This window comes from Pelophylax lessonae, assembly GCF_965119305.1.
Source record: "Pelophylax lessonae genome assembly, chromosome: 4".
In the NCBI taxonomy this organism is placed as follows: Eukaryota; Metazoa; Chordata; class Amphibia; order Anura; family Ranidae; genus Pelophylax; species Pelophylax lessonae.
The window spans coordinates 225,371,200-225,395,853 of NC_138771.1; positions in this window are offsets into that span (position 1 = coordinate 225,371,200).

Here is a 24,654-nt window from a genome sequence, read left to right on the forward strand (position 1 = left end):
TAAAAAACAAAGTCTTACTTATCTTCTACATTCTATATTCTAAGTGAAATTTGGAATAACAATCTAAGATTAAAATGTATGTAAGATAAAGAATTTAGGCACACTATTAAATTTAGATTTTTAAACTATTTGCATATATCATATAATACGAACTCTAATTTCACTAACTGTAAAATGTCAGTAGGTATTATCAGTAACAATATATTTACAAAAAATCGTATCAGATCAAAAGCTGTTCAATTAGTCAATAACTAGCAAATAGGCTGCATGTAAGTCAATGCTCTATATGTTTTTTTTTTTTTACAGTCTTTGGGGCAGGTTACCTAAGCACTTAACCCTTGTACTGGCCAAAAGGATTTGCCCTGGATGGCAGGTATGTAACACCTCTAAGGCGATGGGCTCTTTAAGAGTTACAGCAGGGGTTTCCCTTGAAATATGCAGAATAACTTGACTTTTTCTCATACTGACATGACTACTTTTGCTGGCAAGAAGTAGGCCCAGCTGGTTGAAGCCATGACCTCGTTCATTGATAATAATGAGTGCATCTACTGTGTATGGAATTATTTGCTATTCTTTGGTCAATACACCCTTGTTCTTACGTATTGTTGCATATTGCTCCCAATGGCTGTAGCATATCATCCCTTGCTTTTGTTACATTGTACATATTGTACTGTACAATTACATAGTGCATTCAACATTTCTAAAAACCATCATGGATCCTTTGTAAAAGAGATAAAGCAGGGGTTAAGGAAAGAGAAGACTGGAGGTAGAAGAATAGGAAGAAAGAGCCTTTGGAGGACCTCTGAGTGCTGTAGGAGTGTATGTTTGGTTAAACACATGTCGGAAAGCTCTAATGTTAGCTGGGTTTTATAGTGCCTCTGTATGTGGACCCTGTGCAAATCCCCTATCCATCGCAAGCTTTACCCACACATGCTAGCCACCACCACATGTTTTAATTGAAAAACACAGACAGTTCACATAATCCTCTGTTGTAATTCTGGCTGTATCACACATTTCACATCAAGATTAGAATATCACAGAACTTACACTATGGTAGCTTCTGCAAAGAGAACAATTTCTTTACTTTCTGGTTAGGACATTCAGAGATTCATCTGACATTTTTTAAATATTGTTTAAATGAAATGAAAAGAAAAACAGTGCCAAAAATATGTAATCCCAATTTTATCCCATTTCCCAAATATCAGCTAAAAAGTCTAAGAGGGGGTTGGCCACTCTCTGTTTATGTAAGGTGCAAACTGGCATTACTGGCATTAACCGGTTGTCGACTACGCACAGTATATTTACTGCGGCAGTCAGCCCCGGCGAGGCAGAGTGACGTAGGTCTACGTCGCTCGCCTGTCACTGCTATTAGAGCCAATAGCGGGCGAGCGCGCGCCCGCTGAGGCGCGTGCCCGCCTCGGCTCGTTCAGGGAGGAGTGCGGGCGTGTGACCGGTGGACCCGATGTCCGCCTGTCACTCGCCGATCGTCGGTACAGCGGGAGAAAGGCAGAGCGGCTTATGTAAACAAGCCGCCTGTCATTCTCCCCTGTGTAAAAATGGAGATCAGACGGTTCTACTATGTAGAAACGTTGATCTTTGTTTTTACACCAATAGCATTGTCCCACTATAGTTAGAATCACGCCCCTAGGACACACTTAACCCCTCCCTGTCCAATACAGTTAACCCCTTCCCTGCCAGTGTCATTTTTGCAGTAACAGTGCATATATATAGCACTGATTACTGCAGTAATGTCACTGGTACCCCCAAAAGTGTCAAAAATGTCAGTCAAGGGTCCGATCTGTCCGCCGCAATGTCGCAGTACCGCAAAAAAAATCGCAGATCGCCGCCATTACTCGTTAAAAAAAAAACACCAAAAATGACAAAAATCTTTCACTTTGTTAGTAAACGCGATAACTTTTGCGCAAACCAATCAAAATACGCTTTTTGCGATTTTTTTTACCAAACATATGTAGCATAAAACAATTTGGCCGAAAATGTTAAAAAATTTAGATTTTTACTTTTTTTTTGGGGGGAATTTCATATAAAAAAAAGTGAAAAATATTGTTTTTTTGCAAAAATTACGCTCTTTTTTTGTTTATAGCGCATGATCAAAAAATCGCACAGGTGATCAAATACCACCAAAAGAAAGCTCTGTTTGTGGGAAAAAAAGGACGTGAAATTCGTTTAGGTACAGTGTCGCACGACCGCGCAATTGTCCGTTAAATTCACGCAGTAAAAAATCACAAAAAAAACCCTGGTCAGGAAGGGGGTAAAATGTATGCATGCTAGTTTTTCTGGTGTTTAGCATGATTACAAGAAAAGCTTTCTGTCTTCTACTTCATTCTCCCAAATGTACCACATAAGTGACATGATTCAGATGCTTCGTGACTGGATATGGCCTCTTCCATGCTGCCCATAGTTTGTTCTGCCATATAGGAAGCAAAGTATAAACCTTCTGAACTTTAACCACTAAACCATCGGAATATTTTCCCCCCTCCATAACCAGGCCATTTTTGTGCGATACTGCACTGCGTTATTTTAGCTGACGATTGCGCGATTGTGCGGCGTTGTACCTAAATAAAATTTCTGTCCTTTTTTCCCCCACAAATAGAGCTTTCCTTTGGTGGTATTTGATCATCTGTGAGATTTTTATTTTTTGCGCTATAAACAAAAAAACTGATATTTTTGAAAGTAAAACAACATTTTTAACTTTCTGCTATAAACATATCCAATAAAAAAAATGTAAAAAATCTAATTTCTTCATCAATTTAGGCCAATATGTTTTCTGCTACATGTTTTTGGTTAAAAAAAAAAGAAAAAAAAAACCTTTTTAAACATATATTGATTGGTTTGCGCAAAAGTAATAGCATCTACAAACTATGGGATATTTTTATATATTTATTTTTTTACTAGTAATGGCAGTGATCGACAATTTATAATGGGACTGCGATATTGTGGCGGATATTCGGATACTAACTAACACTTTTGACACTTTTTGGGGACCATTGACACTAATACAATGATCAGTGCTAAACATATACGCTGTCACTGTACTAATGACACTGTGAAGGGGCTGGGAAGGGGGTTAAACATCAGGGGCCATCAAAGGGATAACTGTGTGCCTAGCTTGTGTGATTGTGTACTGTGGGAGGTGCTTTTACTAGAGGAAGGCATAGATTGTGTCCGTGATTTGCAGGAACATAGGATCCCTGCCTTCCCTACTGACAGAACGGCGATCTGCCTAAAGATTGGTGGGTGTCAGTAGACATCAAGTCTGCAGTACCCAGAGATTAGCTCCCACTGTGTATAATCAGATGCGCCCCAGAAACCTGGAAATCGTCTAATCATGTACTACTATAGGTACGTGAGCCAGAGCAGCAGTGCAACCCTGCCGCAGTATAAGTATGTTATACTGGTGGCAGATGTATAATGCATATACACTCCCTGACATTGCAGTCATGCCAGCATTTCTGCTTACCGTATTTTCCGTTCCATCCCAACTAGTGTCTTCCTTTTGCCCTGGCACCTCAGTACATAATCCACCACAGGGGTCTCGGAAATAACAATCTTGCCCTCCCAAGTCTCTCAAATTAGGTCTAAGGGTCCACTCAATTGTCTTTCTTAAGGGTTCAAATAATAAAAGGCCTGTGGACTCCTGAGATACCTCTCTGGGGGCAAATGCCTTTGATGGAAAAATGTCATTCCTCTCTGCAACTCCACAAACATCCTCAACATTAGTTTCAAAGTCCCATTAAATCTCCTACACAGACCATTCATTTTTGGGTGGTAGGATTTAACCACAATATGCATCATCTGTTTTTTTTTTTTTTAACGGGGACCCTGCAACATGTCAGACACAATCTGTGGCCTCTGATAACTAAGTAGCTCTGCAGAAAACAGTGACCTGCAATGACCTGTTAAATGGTTCAACTGTTAGAGGCAAAAATTGTAGTGGAGCTCTGTGAACATCTCCTGACTTGCCAACCCACTGAAAGGTAACATAAGACCAACAATAGTTGGCTTTAACCATGTTAACTAGAAAGCAATCTACATCGCCTGGACCTTAGTCTTAGTGGTTTTCAAGTGGCTTGCAAGAGAATTTTGTGCATTACCATCAACAAGTGTCTCTAAATGTATTGGTACAGTGAGCTATCTTTTGTCCATTTCTTTCACTCCCATTCATGGCCAGATTTTCCACTAGGCATATTAGGCAAATGCTTACAGGCACCCTTCCTAGAGGGGCACTCATACAGTAAGTATAAGATTTTCTTATATTTCATTTCTTTCTCTTTTTCTATAGTACCCTAATATTTCCAGATCATCCAGTTTGTAAATAATGGGCGTAGATGTGTAGTATGAGCCCAGGGTCTCCAGATCTGTGTATTATAATCACTGGCGTGGGACTCTCATGCAAGACCCTGACCACTCTCATTCCATGCCCTTCCCCAGTTCAATAAAAACACAAGCAAGGGGTACTTAAAAAGTGGGTTCCCCAACTCCAGTGAGTGTATGGAAATTGTCTGGGTTAATATCTTTGAGAACCAGTATGCCTTCTGCGCCAGTGTCTCAAAAGCCAGTAATAGCTTGGTTGCCCAAAATGACAGGCTGTAGGTTGTTATTGCTGCCCCCTCGCTTTTCTGCTGACAAACAGAACAGATGATTGGGTGCTGGCTGGCTGGCTGGTCAGCTTCTGCTCAGCACAGGTGTTCTTCAGGTGTCCAAGCTTCCCACAAGTGTAGTATCTGTGGGGATTTGTTTATGCTGGCTTGATACAAGGCGCTCCAGGTGCTAGTCACACCTCAGGTGTAGCAAGTGTTGATGGTTTCCCTCCTTTTCAGGCTCTAGACAGGAGCCTTGCAGTGGTTGGATACCTGAGTGTTTATGTAGGTATCTGTTCTTCTGCCACCGGAAGATTTAGAGTTTTGCTCCATCACAAACTGACGAACCTTTGAGGAAGAGATGTGTAGAGATTCATCTTGGATCATGAAGACCTCTAGAGAGTCACAGGAATCAGTCCTTCTCAGTTCCTTACATCAGTCATACATTGATAGAAATTCAGCCAGTTCAGTAGGGACCAGCATAATTCAGTTCAGTGTGTGGTAATCCCCTGTCGAAAGAAGTCAATCACTTGATCAACTTCTGTCAAATGGACATGTTGAAAAACGTTTTTTTATCAGTGGTGGCAGCCAATCACACTGCACCCAAAAAAGTGCAGTACATGTATTGTAGGACGATATTGGTCTGGTCTAACTGAGTAATTTTACATAGTTCTACCTTTCTGATCGGATAGAAAAGGAGGGATATTCAATTCTGTGATGGTCTGGTAATTATCACCAAGAATAGATCAATGTTTTTTTAATTATTATACTTACAAGAGTGGAATATGGATGATATTCCATAACAAAGGATAGTCTTCTGTCAGTACCTCTCCTAATTCTGGGCTATGAGAGGTTAAACTGCTCCTTCCTCCAGGGCAGTATTCCAACATGACAAAGACCCCAAACACACCTCCAAGACGACCACAGTCTTGCTAAAGAAGCTGAGAGTAAAGGTGATGGACTGGTCAAGCATGTCTCCAGACATAAACCGTTTTGAGCTTCGGCAAACGGAAGGTGGAGGAGAGCAAGGTCTCTAACATCCACCAGCTCTGTGATGTCATCATGGAGAAGTGAAGGAGGGCTCCAGTGGCAACCTGTGAAGTTCTGGTGAACAACATGTCCAAGAGGGTTAAGGCAGTGCTTGAAAATAATGGTGGCTCCACAAAATATTGACACTTTGGGCTCAATTTGGACATGTTTACTTAGGGGTGTACTCACTTTTGTTGGCAATGGTTTAGACATTAATGGCTGTGTGTTGAGGGGACAGAAAATGTACACTGTTATCCAAGCTGTACACTCATTACTTTACATTGTAGCAAAGTATAATTTCTTCAGTGTTGTTACATGAAAAGATATAGTAAAATATTTACACAAATGTAACATACTGTATATATATATATATATATATATACATAGTATCTCACAAAAGTGAGCACACTCCTCACATTTTTGTAAATATTTTATTATAACTTTTCATGTGACAACACTGAAGAAATTACACTTTGCTACAACGTAAAGTAGTGAGTTGACAGCTTGTATAACAGTGGAAATTTGCTGTCCCCCTCAAATTAACTCAACACACAGCCATTAATGTCTAAACTGCAGGCACCAAAATTGAGTATGCCCCTAAGTGGAAATGTCCAAATTGGGCCCAAAGTGTCAATATTTTGTGTGGCCACCATTATTTTCCAGCACTGCGTTAACCCTCTTGGGCATGGAGTTCCCCAGAGCTTCACAGATTGAGAATGGAGTCCTCTTCCACTCCTCCATGATGACATCATGATGTTAGATGTTAGAGTTGGATGCTAGAGTCCTTGCGCTCCTCCACCTTCTGTTTGTGGATGCCCCACAGATGTTTAACAGGGTTTAGGTCTGGAGACATGCTTGGCCAGTCCATCACCTTTACCCTCATCTACTTTAGCAAGACAGTAGTCGTCTTGGAGGTGGGTTTGGGGTCCTTATCATGTTGAAATACTGCCTTGCGACCCAGTCTTTGAAGAGAGGGGATCATGCTCTGCTTCAGTATGTCACAATACATGTTGGCATTCATGGTTTCCTCAATGAACTTTAGCCCCTTATTGCTGGCAGCACTCATCCAGCCCCAGACCATGACACTACCATGCTTGACTGTAGGCAAGACACACTTGTCTTTGTACTCCTCACCTGGTTGCCACCACGCATGCTTGACACCATCTGAACCAAATACATTTATCTTGGTCTCATCAGACCACAGGACATGTTTATGGGCTTTCTTGTGCATCATCTTTAGAAGAGGCTTCCTTCTGGGACGGGAGCCATGCAGACCGATATGATCCAGTGTGTGGTCTGAGCACTGACAGGCTGACCCCCACCCCTTCAACCTCAGCAGCAATGCTGGCAGCACTCAAACGTCTATTTCCCAAAGACAACCTCTGAATATGACGCTGAGCACGTGCATTCAATTCTTTGGTCGACCATGGTGTGGCCTGTTCTGAGTGGAACCTGTCCTGTTAAACTGATGTATGGTCTTGGCAACCGTGGTGCAGCTCAGTTTCAGGGTCTTGGAAATATTCTTATAGCCTAGGCCATCTTTATGTAGAGCAACAATTCTTTTTTTCAGATCCCCAGAGAGTTTTTTGCCATGAGGTGCCATGTTGAACTTCCAGTGACCACTATGAGAGAGTGAGAACAATAACACCAAATTTAACACACCTGCTCCCCATTCAAGCCTGATACCTTGTAACACTAACGAGTCACATGACATCGGGAAGGGAAAATGGCCTAATGGCTAATTGGGCCTAGTTTGTACAAGTTCATTTAGGGGTGTACTCATTTTTGTTGCCATCGGTTTAGCCATTAATGACTGTGTGTTGAGTTATTTTGAGGGGACAGCAAATTTACACTGTTATACAAGCTGTACACTTACTACTTTACATTGTAGCAAAGTGTAATTTCACATGAAAAGATATAATAAAATATTTACAGAAATGTGACATACTATATATATATATATATATATATATATATATATATATATATATATATATATAAATATACATATTTTTGTTCTTTTTATAAGTTATCCTATGATCTCTGTTCTCAGCTGCATAAGAGGCTTAAAGAGCTATGGATGGAGAAGCAGCAGCACACTGATCATCCCAGTGAATGCTGTGCTATGGAGTGTGTCAGCACAAGTCTTGGCAATTGGAGGACAAACAGGCTGTGCTCCCAGCTCAACTGGAAAAATGTGCTCTCATGCATAGCATGGTCAATTTGAATTAGGAAAGCAGGGGGGCTGGCAGGATTACTAGGAACTACATTCAAAGCTAGAATGCAAGGAGAACAAAATACTTTTTAATGCAAATACATGGTACAACAGTCACATATCAGGAATATAAACGGTTTGGGTAACATAGTCTTTAACCTCCTTTCCCTGTCTTCATTAAGACTATCCTAGCTACCAACTGGCTTCTTGAAATTGATGTAAATACATTTGGGGGATGAAATCTAGTGAAATGTAACAGCTGGTTACAAACAGTGGGCTTTACATGCAAATCAATAACAATCCAGGTATTTTTAACAATAATGTAGATATCCAGAAACAAAATCACACTGTCACTACAGGTCACAGGTGATCAAGTAATTCAGATTAGTGTGTGACAAATTCAATGACTGCATGTCAGTCCACCCCACACTGTGAACATGTCATCAATAAAGTGATACCAACAAAGGCACATTCTATTATGTCCATAGGCCTTTGCGTATGGGGGGGGGGGGGAGGCACGTTAGAACCCAATGCCAATCCTCCCAGCTGCAAATAGAAGCAATCCTTAGAAAAAAAAAAATCTTACAAAACAATTCTTAATAACTCCAATAAGAAGGCTATTTGTGCCTCCCTATATTCTATTTTCCAGACTAACTAATAAACGTTAGCATGCCTCTATTCCTACATAATGTAGGATGACTGTATAACAATGTGACACATCTCATGTTACTAAGGTGAGACCCAAAGCAATTACCATTTTTTTTTTATTATTTTGTCCAGAAAATCACAAGTGTCCTATATATGATTAGGTACCCCAAGCTCTAACCCTGATACTTGTTCTTATGTTTTTTTAAGGCGTTTTACTGCATATAAAATGTGAGTGGATCCTTTTTATTTCATTTAATAAACGTTGTACTTTGCAATATTACACTATGGATCATTTTGCTTTTATCCCCCATATGGAGACACTGAATTGCGGCCACCCCTGGACATCTACTTAACCACCTCCTGAGTGATATAAGGTGTTAAGCGCTGTTTACCAGCTGTCTGGTAAGTTTACCATTGGGAGCGGTGATATCTGCACTTGTGGTGTGGTGGACGGCTACCTCCTTGTCTTTAAGTGGACTGTTTATCATGAACTTTGTGACACTTCATGAACGTTACCCTTCACACATGGGACTTTGATTATATGCGCCGCATGTCTTGATTTAATTTTGTGTGAAACTTGACTATTTGTTTAGATTTTTATTATTTATTGCTGGCTGGCATTCTTTTCTGTTATTTTTCTAGAGGTATAATTACCTTGATTACTTTAGCCGAGGCGCTGTGGCAGGATCTTATCGTTAGGGCTGAGTATTGTGTGATCCTAATTGTTTTCATAATGTAGGATGACTGTATAAAAATGTGACTGTACTGTACTGCCGCCCCCCCCATCCCACCCCAAAGCACCTTGCCCCCATGTTAATGGGGACAGGGGTTTCTTCCCCACAACCCTGGGCTGTGGTTGTTGGGGTTTGCGGGGGGAGGCTTATCAGAATCTGGAAGCCCCCTTTAACAAGGGGACCCCCAGATACCGCCCCCCCCCCCTATGTGAATGGATAGCGGGTACATGGTACCCCTACCCATTCACCAAAAAAGTGTACAAAAAAAATAATGACAAAAGCCCGTTTTGGAAAAGTCTTTTATTAAAAAAATAAAAGAATACTGTCCCCCGATGATCAGTCGCCCCCCGTCCGCCCGAAAAAAAAAAAAGAATAAGCTCCTGCTTTTCCAGACGCTTCCCGCAGAATGAGCTGTTTTTGATTTTTAGGCAGATAGTCTTAGTTTACTCAGCTGCCTCTGTGGCGTTGCTATTAGAATAACAGGCTACCAAGTGAGAGGCTGTGAGTTCAAATCCTTGGCCAGCAGGTGATTAATAGTCACTTACATCTAAGCCATTAAAATTTAGGAGATTTTTCATGTTTGTGTTTGTATGTTCGCTAGAACATTTCCTCTGTTCGAGATGTTCTGGTGCAAACCTTTTACATTTTAACAAGCAGAACAACAACTGCCTAAAATACTAATGCTCAGCAAATACTTACGTAATTTAGTTCATTAAACTTCATTGGCTTACATGTAATGACATCAAAATATAGACCACTACTGATATTATATATAAATATATTGGTCCTGCATGACAAACAGTGATTACATAATCTAGTTTGTATCAGTTTAAGAGCATGACTGATTGCTCCTTAACTAAGCTGTTATGGAACTGGCTCAAGTAAAATGAATATGTTTCTTTGGATATTATGGCATATCCATTGGGTATCATTTGTTCATTTACTATATGTAGATGTGAAATTAGTTTTGAATTTTATCTTGCATTTATTTATGGTCAACATACTGAACAGAAAAATAGATTGTAATTAGTATGACCTCTCTGGGGATACTAGTAAGTCGGTTGTAATAAATCTAATGCAAACACATCCTTGTATCAGTCTCTAACATTGTAATTGTTCTATTAATTTGGAAATTTCCCAGTGGGGGGTTATCAGAAAAACAATTGTTTAGCTAAACCTCAGATCTCTTCCAATTTATCCTTATATTCATCACAGAATTCAATATTTAATTGAATTACAATATGACATAGAAGCAATTATAATAGATAAATAGATAGATTTTTTGATTGAAAAAAAAAAAAAAAAAAAAGCAAAAGAATTATGTAGTATATTTTCAATGATCAATGATGAACATGTATAAATACATAAGGGGTCCATATAGTGAACTTGGTATTGAGTTATTCACTTTAGGGTCAACACAGAGGACAAGAAGGCACTCTTTACGTCTCAAGGAAAACAGATTTCATCTCCAAATACAGAAAGGTTTCTTCAAAGTAACAGCTGTGAAAATGTGGAATAGACTCCCTCCACAGGTGGTTCTGGCCAGCTCAGTAGATTTCTTTAAAAAGGCCTGGATTATTTACTAAATGTACATAATATAAATGGGTACTAATATTTATAGATAAAGTTAATCCAGAGAATATCTGATTGTCTCTCGAGGGATCAGGAAGGAATTTTTTCCCCCGCTGTAGCAAATTGGATCATGCTTTGTTGGGGTTTTTCGCCTTCCTCTGGATCAACTGTGGGTATAGAATTGTGTATATGGGATTGTATGGTTGGGTTTTCTTTACTGTTTTTTGTTTTTTTTTTGGTTGAGCCAGATGGACTGTGCAAACTGTGCAAGTTTAGGAGATATTCACAGGACCTACAGGTACGCCTTATTATAGTAAAAGTAAAAAGTGAGAGTTTACTTCCTCTTTTACTTAACATACACTTTACAATCAGTTTGCATGAACAGGTTGCGATTTGACGTGGTGCAAACTATGAGGGAATTCGCTGTGAATTCACACCGCATCTAGTGTGAACCAGGCCAAAAATTACCCAGCCCTGTTTTTTACTGTGAAGAATACACATTTAAATGTCCTCCTCTCCCCATGTGTTGATCATGGACATCATTGTTTACTCCACCTGTGGCATAGTTAGTCACATGGGGTGTTTAAGGAAATCATCAAAAGGCAGCACTCTTGCAGGATTGCAATGAATTTATAGGTTTGTGCAGGGGGTGTGCTGGGTGTGCCTAGGCACACCCTAATCACCCTGTGTGCATTAGCATTATGGCTTTGTGTGCTGGCAGGGAGATGACAAATATCTCCCTTTGACCAGTTCTGCCTTCTCTGTCACTGTGCCCACTCTGCCATAAGAGTGTGTGTGCTTGTGTATATATATATATGTGTATATATATATATATATATATATATATATATATATATATATATATATGTGTGTATATATATACACACACACAAACATGTGTGTTTGAGCTTTTGGGGTGCACACGCCAATGCAATAGGCTATGCACACCTACGAACACAATGCCATGGAGTGCCATGCCACATAGATGCCTAGACTGATGCCATTCTGTGTATGCCGTCATTGGGGAAGAAAATGCGCATGTGCGAGTGATGTCATTGACACAAACATCGGGTTTTATCTCCTTATAATACTTTTTAAACCCTCGACTTGTAATTGATTTTATAATGCTTTACATGGTGCAAAGTTTGACAAGAGAGTTTACTACAGCTTTAAATAGTTGCATTATTACTGTGGATGGTGGCATTCTGCTAATGAATATCTACTTACTCTACTGCTACAGATATGTTCTAGATCAGTGGTTCTTCTCACCTCCAGTCCTCAGGACCCACTAACAGGCCAGATTTTAAGTATTACCTTGGGGAGATGCAGACTAGAGTACTGCAATCACTGAGCAGCAAATTATAGCGACTGTGATGTATTTCAGTTATCTTGCAAACCTGGCCTGTTAGTGGGTCCTGAGGACCAGAGTTGAGAACCACTGTTCCCGATGGTGATTTTTGCCAACATTAGGCAATTATTTAGTAGTTACTAGTTAAGATTAGAGTAAAGCCTACATAACATGAGTGATTCTGTCACAGACTACACTTGCCACCAAAGGTATTGGGATGCCTGCCTTTACACGCACATGAACTTTAATGGCATCCGGGTCTTAGTCCGTAAGGTTCAATATCAGACTTGTATAAAGTACTCGAAATTTCTACTTGAGTAAAAGTACAAGTGCTCGATCAAAAAATTACTTGAGTAGAAGTGGAAGTGCTCGCAGAAAAAGTTACTTAAGTAGAAGTACTAAAGTATTCAACATTTTTTTTACTTAAGTATTGCAAGTAGTTTTTTCAAAAAATTTGCTACTTAAGTACTAAAAGTAAAAAGTACCAGTAGTTTTGAAAAAAAATTTCTACTCAAGTACTGAAAGTAGAAGTACAAGTACTGTGTTATGTAGTTATTAAAGAAAGAAGTCAAAAGTATGAACATCATATTGTTTTTATTATTTCAAATGATTTATTCAAATGATTAACCTGTGTTTGTTAGTAGTTTCTTGATGCACTTTAAGCGCTGTAGCATCATTTATTTGTTTGTTTCATATTTTCTTTTTATTGGAAAGATTTGGTAAAGCAGCTTTTATTATACACAGCCTTTATTTTCGTATGCGCTGATTTACAAATGACATTATACACATTTTTTTGAGCTTTATGCAACCTGCCATCTACTGTTCTGGCAGTGGTAATTTTTTTAAAAGTAACTAGTAACTATGCAGCACAAAAAAAAAATACTTGAGTAGAAGTATCGAAATCATCGAAAAAATGTAGTGAAGTAAAAGTAGAAGTAGGAGAAAAAAATTCTACTCTAGGAAAGTACAGATACCGCATTTCGGTACTTAAGTACAGTACTTAAGTAGTTCTACTTCGTTACTATACATCTCTGTTCAATATTGAGTTGGCATACCTTTTGCAGCTATAACAGCTTCAACTCTTCTGGGAAGGCTGTCCAAAAGGTTAAGGAGTCTGTCTATGGGAATATTTGACCATTCTTCCAGAAGCGCATTTGTGAGGTCATGCACTGATGCTGGAGAGAAGGCCTGACTCACAGTCTCCATTCATCCCAAAGGATTTCTATCGGGTTGAGTTTAGGACTCAGGTTTAGGCCAGTCAAGTTCCTCCACCTCAAACTTGCTCATCCATGTCTTTATGGACCTTGCTTTGTGCACTGGTCCAAATCATTGGGTGGAAGGGGGATTATGGTGTGAATGTTTTTTTCAGGGGTCTGGCTTGGTCCCTTAGTTCCAGTGAAGGGAACTCCTAAGGCATCAGCATATAAAGACATTTTGGACAATATCATGCTCCCAACATGACTGCGCACCAGTGCACAACGCAAGGTCCATAAAGACATGGATGAGCGAGTTTGAGGTGGAGGAACCTGACTGGCCTTCACAGAGTCCAGACATCAACCCGAAAGAACAACTTTGGGATGATTTAGAGCAGTGACTGCAAGCCAGGCCTTCTCGTCCAACATCAGTGCCTGACCTCACAAATGCTCTTCTGGAAGAATGGTCAAACATTCCCATGGACACACTCCTAAACCTTGTGGCCAGCCTTTCCAGAAGAGTTAATATTGTTATAGCTGTAAAGAGTGGGCAAAGTCAAAAGACTGGGATGCCATTAATGCTCATGTGTGTATAAAAGCAGGTGTACCAATACTTTTGGTAATTTAGTGTATACTGTAATCCTGATGTCAGTTATACTAGAAATAGAGAATAGCAGTTAGGGATGAGCAGAGAGATTTGAGTGAAAATGATTTCACCACTGGCAAATAGGTCCTGGATAATTGAAAGGACCTTCCCTAACATTCATGAGCCATTTAAAGTCCATGTTAATTTTGCGTTCTCCATGGACTCCAAGTAATTTCGGTAATGGGCAAAATTTTACCAAAATATCCAAATTTTCACTAAAATGTTGGTAAAAAAATCTTAATTTCTCTAATCTCGTAAAGCAACATGTTTCAATTATAATATTATTATTTATTACAATAATTATTGTAATATTATTATAATTATAATATAATATATAATATTATAATATTATAATATTATATTATAATTAATATTATTATAATATTATAATAATATATAATATATTATATAATATTATAATTATAATATAATATTATTATAATTTATTACAGTTAAAGCTGGAAGGACTGAGTTTGTGGAAAGCAGCACTTGATTGATAGGCAACCCAAACCCTTTAGCACTGAGCAGGAATGCAGAGAAATGCTACTTTCCCATTTATCACCATAAAAAGGTGTGAGTTTTTCAAGGGTAATATGCAAGGGATTGTCAAACAAAAGGGTATGTCAAGCTAAGCACTGCTATAGGGGACATATACAAATGCAAAAAGGGGTTTTAATCTTTTCCTAGTCTATCAAAAACTAGAAAAATAGTTGGCTATACACAGGGCTTTTTTTCTCAGAAAAAAGGTGCAGGAACTCAATTACAACCCCCACAAAACCTCCCCAAACTGGTCAAAATTTCACTAACAGTGGGAGGGTCTTAAAGGGGCATCAAATACCAGGAGTGCATTATGTACAGAGTGCAGGGTTCAGGGGTGTGCTACATTCAGAGTTTAGGAGTGTGCTAGGTATACAGTGCAGAGTTCAGGGGTGTGCTACGTTCAGAGTTTAGGAGTGTGCTAGGTATACAGTGCAGAGTTCAGGGGTGTGCTACGTTCAGAGTTTAGGAGTGTGCTAGGTATACAGTGCAGGGTTCAGGGGTGTGCTACGTTCAGAGTTTAGAAGTGTGCTAGGTATACAGTGCGGAGTTCAGGGGTGTGCTACGTTCAGAGTTTAGGAGTGTGCTAGGTATACAGTGCAGAGTTCAGGGGTATGCTACACACAGAATGCAGAGTTTAGCCTTCTTCCACAGCTGCTTAGCTCTGCATCCCCCATCCACGTCTCACTTTCACCCCTATTCTTCTCTAGTACCTACCCTCACACTGTAGATGGCTTTGCCTCTCTCATTTGCAGGGAGATCATCCAGGGGGATGTCAGCATTCGCACTGCACCCCAGGCACTGGCATCTCCTTTGTCCTTATATTGCACTTGGAAAACACAGGAAGCAAGACCTCTGTGTTTACAAGTGATAGTGATGAGCAGGGAGCAGATGGCCTGGGCCAAAGGTGGTGGAACTGAGTTCCACCAAGTTCCAGCTGAAAAAAAGCCCTGGCTATACATACCTTTTAAATTATTCCCAGGCATCTGATTAATCTGTGAAAACTGAAAAGAACCTCAACAAAATTGATTAAGCTGGACTGGCAGAGTCTAAATGAAAAACTGAAGTCTTAAATACTGAGTAGATAGACTATACTTTCAGGAGTTTTCAATATCATCTAGTGTGCACCTTCACGTAATAAAAAGAAACCTGTAAGTGCATTGTATGAAACATGGCACCATAATATCAGATTGTTTTCCCATTATTTTTGTAGTTAAAGTATATGTCAAAATTAAAAAAAGAAAAAAAATGTAGTACATTTCTGAAATACATGCACTCATTTTAACCCTTTAAAGACGCTGCAAATACAAAAAATTCCAGCTGATCTAATACAAATGAACTCAGCAACTCAGTCCTGTTGTGGAATGACAAGACACAGCATTTTTGAATGGTGGCCTCCCTCCGAGTATTTTGTGAAGATACTCAACCACTCCCACACCTAGATCTTTATAACCTAAAAGTTATTCATTCTGTCCAAGATTAGAACTAGAAGAGCTCCTCGAGATAACACAGAAAGTGTCCAGAGGACAACAGATATAACAAAATGATTTCAGCTATGTATTTAACAGATCAAAAGCGAACAAATAAAAGAAGTTCATTGTTAGGGTTTACATACCCCTCAAGCTCTTCCTGCCGATTGCATGCATATATGTAGCCTCTTGGGGGGTATGCTTTAACGCCAAGAGGATGCCTACTATTCGGCCTTATGTAAGCACATTACTGTGAGTGCGCACTCCCTGAGCACATCCAGGACAGAAAACGGCGAGTACCGAAGAGTTCCCATTGCTTACTTGTGTTTGGGAGCTTTGTGATCATGTGAGTGATGTGACTGGTAATCGCATTGGTCACATGATCAGAATGCCCGCCTCCCCCTCCCCCTTCCAGTATTTAGAGTCTCTTTAAATGCTGGAAGGCAGTGGCGAGAAAGGCTTAAGCATGGTAAATTGAAGGATTTTGTTTAGAGTCATCCACACATTAGGATTTAACAAGTTTTAATAAATATTAACCAATATGAAAAATCAGGTCCTCAGTCTTTAGGCTAAAGAATAAGGATTAATGAATCAAGGACTAGTAGGAGAGAAAATAACAAATTTTAAAGGAATGCAGTGACTATAATAACTGTTTTAAGACATTTTTCTCACTTAACTTTAATTGCTTTTCAGCTGTTATTGACTGAAATGACTAACTAACTAGTTTCAGACAATAAAACATAATTTATTTGTCCTAGACACATATAACAGTTTGTGAAACAACATAAATATGCCCTTGCCTAACATGTGCTGCATAAAAATAGACAAATTAAATATAAATATGATGTATGACTGACAGAGACACACCATGGGAATTTAGTGTAAGTTTAGGTCTCAAGTCAGACGTATTTCAGAAGAAAAATACTATAGTAAGATTAAAATCAGGAAACTAGAAAACTATGAAATATTGACATAGGAACAGAAATGCCTTTGGATACTAAAAAACAGAACACAAAAAAACATGGTTCTGTATATTTCATGTGATGATAGCAGCCTTGATCCCACCCATTTTAGACAGCCTCAAAAGTGGACTTTGGAACAAGCAAGGGTAGTCTACATAGTACTGTAGTTTAATTTTAAACTTGCTGCATCCAGCTTTATTTTATTTCCAACATTTAAAGGGGCATAGGAAGTATTTATGGCATCTAAACAACTTATGAAGCTATTCAGCAAAAAATAAAAGACAAAGCATAAAATACGTATTAAAAAAAATCCTAGGTTTCCTGACAATTATTATACATTTAAAGTGCATTTGTGCCCAAGCTACAAGAAAACAAGATGGTGGATTTAGTATTTCCGGTTTTTATCTGACATCAGATGAAACCAAAAGTGTGCGATCCACCATCTTGTTTTCTGGTCTTTCATTTATTGAATACATGTTAGTATTTTTAGATTGGATTGCATTTTTTTTTTTTTGTGATATTTTGCTGCACTGTGGTTGGTTTTTATGCCCTTGTACATGAAAATTCTGCATTTTAACAGGGACAATATTTGATCTAGAGTGACTGCGTGGAAGTGAAGAAGGCGATAGATATTAGCGAAAGCAAGCCTGGTGACATGTGAGCATTGACTCTAGGTAAGGTATATTGGCATGAGGATTGATGGATGGAGACAAGACCTGGTGATATATTTTAACACACTGAAGCACATTTTGAATATGTTAGCACATGTTTTATATGTTTGTTTATTTAGTGTAAAAAGATTATACTATTATTTATATATATATATATATATATATATATATATATATATATATATATATATAAATTGTTTTTGACTGATAGTTCACAAGGACTAGAGAATTGGGAGAATGTTTGTGGAGAGTGGAGGAAGAAGGAGATTTATTGATAAAAGCTCAGAAAGTTTATTAGTTCGGTAAGGGTGTTTTGGCAGGTGAATGCAAATGAGTAGAGAACACTGGGTGATGCACAGTATACATTTGCACATAAAGTATATGTTAACAAAATATTATAAGTGATATTGATTATATTGTGTTTTGGATATACTCAGAGTTGTATAAAGTACTCGAAACCCATACTTGAGTAAAAGTACAAGTGCTTGATCAAAAAGTGACTTGAGTAGAAGTGGAAGTGCTCGATCAAAAAGTGACTTGAGTAGGAGTACTAATGTATTCAACATTTTTTGTACTTAAGTATTGCAAGTAGTTTTTTAAAAAATTATTGCTATTCAAGTACGTAAAGTAAAAGTACAAGTACTGTGTTATGTAGTTATTAAAGAAAGAAGTCAAAAGTTTGAACATCATATTGTTTTTTATTATTTCAAATGCAGCTTTTATTTATACATACAGTAGCTTTTATTTTCGTATGCGCTGATAATACACATGTTTTGAGCTTCATGAAACCTGCCATCTACTGTTCTGGCAGTAGTAATTTTTATAATTGTAACGAGTAACTATGCAGCACAAAAAAAAAATATCGGAGTAGAAGTATTGAAATCATCAAAAAAATGTAGTGAAGTAAAAGTGGAAGTAGGAGAAAAAAATTCTACTCTAGGAAAGTACAGATACCGCCTTTCGGGACTTAAGTACAGTAGTGAAGTAGTTCTACTTAGTTACTATACATCTCTGGATATACTACATTATATAGTTTTTATATGTTTTTTGGAGAAGACGTCAGCTTTATGACGAAACGCGTCAAGTTGCAACGCACGCTGCCTCGTTCTGGGCCCTTGGTGAACCACACGCCACTTCCCCACTTCCGGGTTCGGCAAGCACGGCGCGGCTTTCACTAGCAGACATCCGATATAGCTGCGAGGCTTGGAGTCTGCAAAGGACATTCAAATAAGGGCACCAGCACTTTTTGCTTTCTTTTATTGTGATTGCGGCTTTTATATTTTGAATAAAGAGGAAAACCTTTTACAAACGCCTGCACTATGAGGAGCCTTCTTTTGTTTCCCATGCCCTGAGTGCACACAGGAGCAGGAGCAAGGAGCAAGTTGTGGACCCCCGAGTACCCTCAGCACCCCCAGGAAATCTGTATCCACCAGAGAGAGATACACCCAAGCTTTTACTGATTCCTGTTGGCGTAAGCCCACAGGAAGCCACAGGATCTGGTAAGTGGGTCTTCCTACCATTTACCACCGGGAGGCGAAGCGGAGGGTCACACCACCATTGTATATGTGAAAAGCACCAGCACTTTGATTTGATTTGCACTGAAGGACTTTTTTGCACCATTTGCACCATTTAATAATATTTGCACATATATGGACTATTAATGTATTTAATTTATTCTGTTTATGATATATTAAGCACTTTAGCTGTTATATGCTTGCACTTATAATCTGTTGAATTTTAAGGTATCATTCACTATAGCACTTTAGTTGATGCGCCATTTTGCATGCACACCCGTTTATATATGCTATAAAGCATACCAGTTTTTAATTGTGGTTACATATATTACACAATATTTATTTACACTAAAGCATAAGGTAGAAATACCAGAGTATAGACACCTTTTTGCACATTTTATTTGTGTTTTTATTTGTATATAACTTAATTTTTGGGGTGGGATTTCAACCCCCTCCACAAATAGGGTTTTTTTTCCACCTAATCATGATTACATATACATAGTTGAACTAGCAGCTTACCCTAGCATACCAATTCTTTCCCACATTTACTCCAGTGGCGCTAGTGATTTAACTTACAACAAGTATTAGGGGATGCTGGGGAGGCTGCTTCACACAGAAGGCTTTTTATCCTAATTCATAGAATGCTTTAGGATAAAAAAACCTTCTCCCTTTTACAACTCCTTTCATTTCATAGCCAAACTAACTTTCAAGTGATTCTTAAGAGAAAAAAAAAATGCTGAGTTTATTTGAAATGCAATTTTTCATTGGGGCACAGCCACAAGTTCAGATTATTACTACATGAGAAACATTGTGGCCCATAAACCTTTCATATTGCAGCAAGTCATCCCTACAACTTTCATCTCAAAGAATGACTAAGAAACGATTTACCAGCTGGAATTGCACAATCACTGGGAGGCCCTGGGGAACTTTTTTGAAAATCCAAAAACATTTAAATCCTGTATTATAACATCTCTTGTTTTATTCACTGAAAGCAGTTCTCAGTATGTTTTCATTTTATATATGCTGTGAAAGAGAAACGTATTACCTGTGTCATATTGGGAATGTTCTTTTGTGCTTGTATAAAGTTAGCAGCATGGGACAGGCCAAGTAAAAAAATCAAAATGTAAATTTGGTGAACATGCTGCAATAATGAAGCTTTGATTTCGGACATGACTAAAATCTATTTTGTTGAACAGATAGTAAAATATACATTTTACAGGAGGTCTCCCTGTACTTCTATAACCTTGTGTGGCTTTTTCTGAATGTTCCTGTTTAATGAGATTGCTGCATTTGGATGCCTAAACATTGATGAACGGGTCATTTTCATGAAATTTATACAGGACCAGATGATAGATTTTGTTATACGTTTCAATTAGAGGTAAAAGTGAAACCACAAAGTTGCTTTTAAAATGAATGTCAAAGCAGTCTGTCAGACAAAGTGTTTGGAGGACAAAGATGACAGTTACATTTCCCTTTGAGCTATGGGAGAACACTGCAAGGAGCTGATCACCAAGAATTTTTAGTACCCAGCTACTGTTAAGGGTAGCACATATAACAGTCAGCTACTGTGCTGACAGTCTTCACTGTGAGTACATAATGAAATATTGCTGCATGGAAGAGGGAGCTAACCAAAAGTGAACAGCTGCTACTCTTACAAAATGACAAAACAGTAAGGCTGACAAATGTACAAGTCTATAAAACCATTCTGTGTTGAAAAGCTATAACTGTGCTCAAACATGCTACCTTGAAACAATCTGCTAGGCAAAATAGTTGGCCTCTTTTGCTCAGTCTTAAAAGATGATATGAAGGCGGATGAATTTGTTTAAATGCCAACATTTTCTTAACAGTGCCAAACTTCAGGTTCCAGACAATATAGTATTTATTTTTGATAAATAACTATTGTGTTAAAGTTTGCTTTTCTTATGAATAACAAACTTCCCTCTAGAAAAAAAAATACACAGCAGCATACTGACAATGGAAAATACTAAAAACTAATAATGTAAAAAACAGATGCTATGGCTTGATTTCCATTCAATACCAAAGGACTAGGTTGTGTAGAAATTGGCAGTTATAACAGAAAGCTTTCTAAACCTTTTTGATTTTTTTTGTTCTTTTTATTGTTGTTGTTTTGGCATTGAAACCTAAATTTTAATTTTCTTATATTTTGCCTTTCCTGGTTCATCCTTGCTGTCTCGTCATCATGTTAATGACAAACCTTTCAGCTTGCACTATATGTATTAACAAAAAGAAGAAGGAGAGAAAAGAATCAATGGCTACGTGTAGCATTTAATAAAACATTTATGAAACAAAAAAAAATATGCACTCACATTTACAAAATATTAAAAAGCGTATAAGTAGGTCTCCAGAAGGTAGTGACCTTCCAGGTGGTCAATGGAGAGCAACCCCCTCTGGGTGGATGTGATGTAAGGTGCTTGGAACCAGGAAGTTAACCAGGGGAACACTAAGGGTGTTTTCACACTTGGTGCGATTGCCTGGTCCGAACCCGAGTTCGATTCCTCCCCCCTCCCCCTGCCCCCGATGGACTGTGTTCACATTTGTATCCGAACCACGGTACACTTGTGTCATCAAGCTGCAGCCGGCGCGTACTCATGTTGCTTGGCAACCGCTGTAAACGAGAAGGTGCCAAAATAGATAGAATTGCTTGCTTTGGCACAATTGCATTCTCATCAGAAGCGAACTGTACTAGAGTTCACATGAACTGTACCCCAGACCACCCTTTTTAAGTGGACTCGAGTAGAGTTCGCGGGTGCGCACCCGAGGTCAAAGACAGTGTTCACATCATCAAAAAGAACCAAATTCTGACTTCAATCGAACCTGGGTCTGCACCAAAAGTGCTGGTGTGAAAACACCCTTAGAAGAGCCACCAGAAACAGCTGTCTGTATATATCACATGCATGGGAACAACTATGAAAAGCAAGGAAGTGTTGCAGGCCCCCAAGATGGCCATGATGATGATCACATGCATGAGAACAACTGTGGAAAGCAAGGAAGTGTTGCAGGCCCACAAGATGGCCATGATGATGATGATCACATGCATGAGAACAACTGTGGAAAGCAAGGAAGTGTGACAGGCCCACAAGATGGCCATGATGATGTCATGTAACGTAAATGGGTGGGGTTACATGTTTTAGAGCGTGGCCCCTTTGTCAAACCTTTGCATTACATAACTTACTTTAGACCCAGTGATGTCATCACTTCGTCTCTGTACCTCTCAATGCAATGCAGACAGATCATGGCTAGAGGGAAGGGCCAGCAAGGTATTGTATTCATAGAAAAATCAAAGCACCCTGGAGACCTCACTTACAGAAAGATATTTTAAAAAAAGACAGAGTCCAGAGACGTTTAACAAAAATGGTGAAAGGTTTGGGGGATAAAGCATATGAGGAGCGCACTTCATTTGTACAGCTTGGAGGAAAGAAGGGAAAGGGGAGACATGATTGAAACATTTAAATGTATAAAGGGGGTGAATATGGTTCAGGAGGGCACGTTTTTTTTAACCTCCCTGGCAGTATGATTCTTTCGGATTTTAGGTGCTGAAAGCGGTACCATTATTTTGCATGTAATTCTTGAGAATGAGCAGCCCAAACCAACTATTTACATATTTTTTTTTTTTACTGTTCTTCTTTATAACATCTCGGGTATGATAAAGTTTATTGAGACACAAAATCATAAATTATAATATAATAAAAAACTATAAATAAGTTAAAGTATGTATGTATGTATACATATATATATATATATATTTATATATATATATACATAGAAAGTACAGTAAAACTGCAGGAAAGGGCACTGGGGGGCAATGTAATGTGAATTTATTTTATTTTGAATGGTATCAGTGTGTTTGGTGTGTTTTACATTTGAATTTGCCGCCGGTTCCACCCCCCTGCGAACGTCACGTCGCAGGAGACAGAAGCCGGGGCACGGAGAGGATCGGGAGGAAGATCCGCCGCCGCATACCGCTGAGATACATCGCTGGAAACCTCTTTTACAGGATCCAGCGATGCTTCTGGCTGTACCCTGAGTGTGGCTCGGGGTTACCGCTTTTGGCTCTGAAATTTAACCCCGAGCCACGCTCGGGAATACCGCTAAGAAGGTTAATATAAAACCAAAATCAAGAACACGGGGGCATGACCTCAAACTAACTGGAGGAAAATTCTAAACTCATCTTAGAAAGTATTATTTTACTGAAAGTTAGTAGTTAATGCTTGGAATAAACTTCCAGCAGAGGTAGTAAGACAGTCAACAGTAAATGGCTTCAAACAAGCTTGGGACAAGCATAAATCTATACTCAGACAATAAAGTTAACAAAAAAAAAAAAAAAATACAAAAAACAAATGAGCACATTTTATAGACTACTCGGTCTTTTTCTGCCGTCACTTTTCTATGTTTCTATGTTACCCTGCCTCAGTGCTCCTCTCTAGAGCCCTCAATCCTGATTTGCAAACAAACAGCTCTAGATAATACAGTCATAACGTGTGATGCTAAACCTCAGTTTTTAAAAGAATAATAATTCAATGATTGAAAGGAATAGGTCAGAAACGTATAGTTTGGGAAGGAAAGAGTTAGATAATCCTGGATGTCCTCCAACCAGGAAATGAGATAGCTTCTATATGATTGCTGCAGCTTCTAATGCAATATTTCCTCCTCCCCTCTTCTAGTTCCCTAGGGAGTCCGGCTGCTGCTTGTGAAGCCTCCAGTGTTTTCTCTGCCTGTGCCCAGCATTGCAATGCAGACATTCTTCTACACAAGTTCAGTCTTAGAAAACTTCCCAAATAGCAGCCTGTAGCGTTGGTTATGTCAGGGCCAGTGCACAGCCTACTACCTAAAGCTTTGACACTTCTAAGTGTGTCAGAGGGTGAAGAAAACGGCAAGGCTGTAGAGACATAAATCGCTATAACAATGGTAACATCATCAAGGGCTCATTCACATTTGCAAACTGGAGGCGGTGAAAACTAACGGTTGAGTTGGGGTTTTGCACCGCTGATGGCCTCCCTTTAGCCAACAGAGCGGGCAGGAGGGTTTGCAGACACATTGTGGCCGCAATGCTTTCCTGCGTGACTGCAGCAAAAATGATACCCCCCTGTCATGTTCAGTGTTCAAGTTAAAGTGATAATAAAGTTTTGGTTTTTTTTTCGTTAAAAAAATCAAACATGTCATACTTACCTACTCAGTGCAGTGCTTTTGCACAGAGCAACCAATGCAATGCACATGTTTGCAAAGTAGTGATGTGGGCTTTTCACCGCCTCTTTTTAAAACAGACTGTGAGGAGGAAATTAACCTTCCAGCCATCCTCTAAAAACAAATGTGGCAAAGGATGTCAACAGTATAAATGGGCCCTATGTACTAATATCAAACCTTTTAATGAATGTGAGCAGTCTGAAAAGTAATACCTGATGACACTGTCTCTTAAAAAATATATATATATATATATATATATATATATATATATATATATATATATATATATATATATATATATACAGTGGGTACGGAA